This window comes from Physeter macrocephalus, chromosome 18, assembly GCF_002837175.3.
Source record: "Physeter macrocephalus isolate SW-GA chromosome 18, ASM283717v5, whole genome shotgun sequence".
In the NCBI taxonomy this organism is placed as follows: domain Eukaryota; kingdom Metazoa; phylum Chordata; class Mammalia; order Artiodactyla; family Physeteridae; genus Physeter; species Physeter macrocephalus.
This window is the reverse complement of record NC_041231.1, coordinates 57,437,155-57,443,623: the sequence shown is the minus strand read 5'-3', so window position 1 is coordinate 57,443,623 and position 6,469 is coordinate 57,437,155. Positions and strand designations below refer to the sequence as shown.

At 45.8% G+C, this 6,469-nt stretch overlaps 1 pseudogene; it reads left to right on the top strand.

The window, feature by feature from the left end:
• Positions 1–917: 917 nt before the first annotated feature.
• LOC112062339 (UPF0538 protein C2orf76-like) lies at positions 918–1,755 on the top strand (annotated as a pseudogene).
• Positions 1,756–6,469: the final 4,714 nt, after the last annotated feature.

Below are 6,469 nucleotides of genomic sequence, written 5' to 3'. Positions count from 1 at the left end.
AGAACAGTAAGGAGGTTCCTTAAAAAACTAAAAATAGAACTACCATATGACCCAGCAATCCCACTACTAAGCATATACCCAGAGAAAACCATAATTCAAAAAGAGTCATGTACCACAATGTTCACTGCAGCTCTATTTACAACAGCCAGGACATGGAAGCAACTGAAGTGTCCATCGACAGATGAATGGATAAAGAAGATGTGGCACATATATACAATGGAATAGTACTCAGCCATAAAAAGAAATGAAATTGAGTTATTTGTAGTGAGGTGGATGTCATACAGAGTGATGTAAGTCAGAAAGACTTACTTTCATACAGAGTGAAGTAAGTTAGAAAGAGAAAAACAAATACCGTATGCTAACACGTATATATGGAATCTTAAAAAAAAATGGTTCTGAAGAACCTAGGGGCAGGACAGGAATAAAGATGCAGGCGCAGAGAATGGACTTAAGGACACAGGGAGGGGGGAAGGGTAAGTTGTGACAAAGTGAGAGAGTGGCACTGATGTATATACACTACCAAACGTAAAATAGATAGCTAGTGGGAAGCAGCCGCATAGCACAGGGAGATCAGCTCCGTACTTTGTGACCACCTAGAGGGGTAGGATAGGGAGGGTGGGAAGGAGACGCAAGTGGGAGGGTATATGGTGATAAGTATACATATAGCTGATTCACTTTGTTATACAGCAGAAACTAACACAACAATGTAAAGCAATTTATACTCCAATAAAGATGTAAAAAAAAAAAAGTTACAGGGGCCTGGCCATTTTTGCCTAGTGGGGTATTCCTCTGTGGGCAGTCTTAGTGCTGGCCTTCCCTGTTGGGCTGACCAAAACTATCCCAGAGCTGCATCAGGGAATGCCAGGAGCAGTCTCCGTGTGCACATGTGAGGGATTCCCTGGAGTACCTTCCTATGTATGAAATTGCTGGATCGAAAGGAATTTCTTCACGTGGCTTTCAAAGAAGTGACCATTACAGGTCACCTCGTTCATGCATTTGAGCAATGCAATTTCAAACCCGTAGTATATTAAGGGCTTAATTTGGACCAAACTGTAAAGGAATTTACAGTATTTCTAAAGCAAGATGCCCCTTTAGGATCAGCCTACCACCACCACTCAGAAATTATAAATACGCGGGCTTCCCTGGTGGCGCAATGGTTAAGAATCCGCCTGCCAATGCAGGGGACACGGGTTCGAGCCCTGGTCCGGGAAGATCCCACATGCCACAGAGCAACTAAGCCCGTGCGCCACAACTACTGAGCCTGCACTCTACAGCCCTCGAGCCACAACTACTGAGTCTGCGTGCCACAACTACAGAAGCCCGTGCACCTAGAGCCCGTGCTCCGCAACAAGAGAAGCCACCGCAGTGAGAAGCCTGCACACCGCAACGAAGAGCAGCCCCCACTCGATGCAGCTAGAGAAAACCCACGCAGCAACAAAGACCCAACACAGCAAAAAAATAAAATAAAATAAATTTATATTAAAAAAGAAATTATAAATATGATAAACTAAAGATTATTCCTCAAGCATATAAACCAAAGACAAATGAACATGTGTTGCGTTTGTAAGACAGCAACAGACTCCCGTTGAAAGAGGATGGCTCTCAGAGCAGCTGGAATCACCAATGAGACTGAAACAGCATCTCCTGTGAAGAAGATTATAGAACTACAAAGCTAATCCCATTTCATCTCGTGAGGACCTCCCGGGGCTTCCTTTCTGCATACCTGTATTAAGAGCTTTATCCACGAGCAAGTAGAGTACACCTGCCTGAGATTCTTCCTCCCAAATCTGCCTGCCTTCCTCCTCTCTTGACACAGGTGTCTGATCCACACTGTGGTCTGCAGTCTTCCCGTGCTGGTTCCTCCCTGCTTATCTTTCATGGGCATTATCCCCAACAAATTTCTAGCACTTGTAACTGGGTCTTACACTTTCTGGATGACCTAAACGAATACAGCCGTTGACAGCGGCTGGACACAACGTGGGCTTTGTTCCAGAGGAGGGAGCCCTTTCCTCTTTTTGGCCCCCCATTTTCACATTGCTGGAGTTGGGGTGGGGGAGGGAGGATAAAGAATGCTTATTGCCAAGCAGCCTGGATTTGGGATACCAGCTGTTTATAGCAGTTGTCTGAGAAAGCCAGCTGCTCTGATTCTGTGGAAAATTTGGCTCTTGAGATGATGGAAGATTCTGGTCCTATAGGAAGCTGATATTTTTAAAAAATTTTTTTCTTTCCTTCTTTTATTTTTATTTTTTATTGGGGTATAGTTGCTTTACAATGTTGTGTTAGTTTCTGCTGTACAGCAAAGTGAATCAGCTATATGTATACATATATCCCGTTTTTATGGATTTCCTTCCCATTTAGGTCATCACAGAGCATTGACTAGAGTTCTCTGTGCTACACAGTAGGTTCTCATTAGTTATCTAATTTTATACATGGTATCGATAGCGTATGTATATCAATCCCAATCTCCCAATTCATCCCACCGCCCCACTTAGGAAGCTGATTTTAGATGTAACTTCTTCCACTGGGAGAAAGGCAGTCCTGCTCCCGGATGGCTCATTGCCCAGGTGACTGAGGGTAACTCCCAGGGATGTTTGGGGATAGTTCTGCTCATTGTTCAATACACAGACAACACTGCTCTTTTTATTCACACACCATGGCAAGCCTTTAAAGCAGGAGTTAACTTAGGCAATCCTGGATTCTACAGCTCTTCATTCCTAACTTAGAGCAGGCCAAACATGCATTCCCTGATCTTAAAACTTTCAATTAAAAAAAAAGAAGTCCAGGGCTTCCCTGGTGGCGCAGTGGTTGAGAGTCTGCCTGCCGATGCAGGGGACGCGGGTTCGTGCCCCGGTCCGGGAAGATCCCACATGCTGCGGAGCGGCTGGGCCCGTGAGCCATGGACGCTGAGCCTGCGCGTCCGGAGCCTGTGCTCCGCAACGGGAGAGGCCACAACAGTGAGAGGCCCGCGTACCACAAAAAAAAAAAAAAAAAAAAAAAAAAAAGTCCAGCTGGAGAGATACACACTGTCACATGTGTACCACTCTGTGCTCCAACACCAAAATCAAGTTGGGCTTGTTGATATGTTTTGCAAGGATTTATTTTCTCTCATTTTCCCTCCAACATGCCACCCCCAATCCTTACCGCCCCTAGCACCATATAACCATCCTTCTTCCCTCCCCCTCACTTCATTTGTTCTCTCTGATGCAGGAAGAAAGAATTAGCACAATCCCTTTTTTTGGAACAATTGATTTATTCCAAGGAGCAGAGTGCAGTTCACGTGTTCCTGTATCAATACCTCTTTGAAAAAGAGAGTGGAGAAACTAAGACACAAACAAAGCAAACTGCACTAAGCAAAGTGATAACAGGTTTTCTAGCAAGAGAATCCAGGACTTGGGCACCTAATTTGGGTATCTCTGCCCCTCCCCCAATGTCTAAGCACAGCCGCAAATGGACACCAACAGAGAAGCATGGCAGCATGTAGGAGAGCGGGAATCACAGGAGTGGACTAAGGTCTTATTTGGCTCATAATATGCAGAAGGCAGCCAGAGAGCTTTCTGGTCCAATACTTCCACTACAGATGAGGAAACAGGTGCAATACCTTAACCTACTCAGAGTTTTACAACTAGTTGTGGTCCCTCAGAAGTAGGACGCCGGTCTCCAGACCCCTAATCTAGTGCTCTTTCCTCAGTGCCTGAAGTGTTTCTTGGTCATTTGACATTTTTCTGCCTCTATAACCCCAGCTGCTTCTGTGTAACCCTTACCAAGGATAAACCTAAATGGGGTGGCCCTTATTTCCTCTTCACTTGCAGCAAGGATATGTTATAGTCAGCAGGCATCGTATGAACTGGCAACAGCACTGTAACCTTCCGCCCAGGGGCTGGCTCCTTATATTCTTTTACCACTTAACTTGCCCTCTTGCATCCAAAAGCCCCACCATCATCCACATTTATTTCATGCTCCACAGAAAAGAGAAGCACAATTTATAAAGTCGATGAAGGGCACTGAAATGGCAGGCAACTAGTCCTCTCCTGTACTGAGTCAGTTCCCTACAGTTATTATATGTGGTCATTTGCATCATTGGCCCCAGTATTTTATCTCTTCCTGAATTCACACCCTTTTCCATATGTGGCCACTTTGCTTTGTCAGCTTAACTAAGTTGGAACTCCATTTCCCAAAATTTTCTTCTGTTTGGTCCTGGATTAAGTTGGCCACTAGAAAAATTTATGTGAGTTTTGGAAAAGGGAAGTAAAGCAGCAGCCACTGTCTATGTTCTGGAGGTGTGTGTCAGGCCTGGCACCGCTTCAGCCCCCGTACATTGTCACCGCCCTGCATGCTCCCCTGTTGGCACGGAGGACAGCCAGCCCACAGGTCCTCCAGGTCCTGCTGGAAATCCTCCTTCACCTTCTGCAGCTCCTGTGCCAGCGATGTGTGCGGCCGGCCACACACACACCAGCAAGGGCACCAGCCTCCCTACAAGTCACCGTGTCTTCACGCTTGGACACAGAGGCTTATGTGGGTTCCAGGTGGTCCTTGTTCTGACCTGCAGTCTGTCTGACTTTCCCTTCCAGCGGCTGGCCCTGACTACCTCAGGCTCAATGTCAGGTACGGAGGTAACAGCTTTACGTTGACTTCTTAACCAGCTCCCTCAACTGCATAAGCCTCAGTCCCTACACCAAATCCCCTATTCTCTGTCACTCACAGTAGTTCTGCTTCTCTAATCAAACTCTCAGTGATACTCCACTGACTTTACACCTACCCCTCCCTGCACCGGCAGAGTAAATTTCCTCACCTGTTGACTTTGGGTTTGGCCAGTACTTTGCCTTGATGTGACACAAGCAGGGACCTGTCCAGTGGATGCTCTGCTGTCGCCACAAGAAAAGTGTACTCTGACCAGCCCCCGGTCTTGGGAGAAAAAGGAATTCGTGTGGACACAGTCACCCCCGCCACTGCAGTCTGAAGCAAAACTGCCTGACAACCCCAGACCCACAGTGCAAAGTAGAACCATCAATCCCAGCCCAGCCTCATCAGCCAAGCACCAGCTGACTCACAAATGCATGAACAACAGTAAAGACTTGTTTCATTAAAGCCACTGAGTTGCAAGGTACTTCCTTACACAGCAATAACTGACCAATATACTGTTATAAAACTTTTATGTCAGAAAATGGATTCCATACATCTCTGACTGTTGCCAAAGTTTACTTTTATGTGTTTGCAGATAACTTTATCAATACTTCATTAAAAAACCCCTCTCTTTCCATTTTACTCTACAGAGGCAGGAGAGGGAAGTGAGGACTTGAAGAGCCGTGGTCCAGGATGGTGTCTCAGTCTCTCTCTCTGTCATCAGACAACTACCAGGAGGCTCAGGTAGTGACTGCCAAGCTGACGGCATGGAGGTCCCACAGGGAACTGCAAGTTTTCCTCAGTACCAGTCCCTCAAGGGGCAGTGAGGGAGAGGCAGCAGTAGCTGAGGACGGAGGTGAGATGAAGGGTCCTGCGCTTTTATCTTGAGGCTCCCGGTAGTTTCCCTCCACTCTGGTTCTTCTTGGGGAGCCAAACAGAAAGAGCAAATGGAAAGCATCCTTCAAACAAGCCCTGGAAGGAAGCCGAGTGGCAGGCGTTCAAAGGCCCTGAGTCATCACTTTCAGGCCCCTTGGACAGGTGCTTTCCCTGAAGCAGAGTGTTCCTCCTTAATCACTTGGGGACTTTCTGTGAAACTATTTGCTGACACAGGTCTCTCCAGCTGGAAAGGACTGTTTCCCTCGTTCAGGCCACAGGGGCCAGCCTAACTTCTGCCCTGTTGTTGGAAACAGCTCTTATTAGTTCTGTCCTGGCTTTAGCCTAACTGCCCCTCTGTGGCACTCACAAATCCTTAATGCTACAGGTAGCTGATGCAGTGTTTAAAGACATAAACTTCAAATTAGGAGTTGGGGATTAACATATACACATTATTATATATAAAATAGATAACCAACAAGGACCTACTGTATAGCACAGGAAACTATACTCAATATTTTGTAATAACCTGTAAGGGAAAAGAATCTGAAAAAAAATAGATATATATGTATGCATAACTGAATCACTTTCTGTACACCTGAAACTAACACAACATTGTAAATCAACTATACTTCAATAAAAAAATAGAATTAAAAAAAAAAAGATAAACTTCCATGGCCTCTCAGCTGGCCTCCTCCTATTTCCTCCTCTCCCCTCTCATTCATTATTGGTCCAGCAACCAGAGTGCTTTTTTAAAAACATAAATAAAATGATGTCACCCACTATCCTTGCTGAAAACCCTCTTAAGATACTGGGCAAAATAATGCACATTTTATTCACCCTCAAGGAGGTGCAAAGAAAGGCCCCTGTCTACCCCATTATCACTTGCCTCCCCTTGTTCTCTGTCTTCCTGACACACCAGCCTTTTTCCCAAGACACCGTGCTGCCTCCCACTCAAGGACCTCACACATGCTGT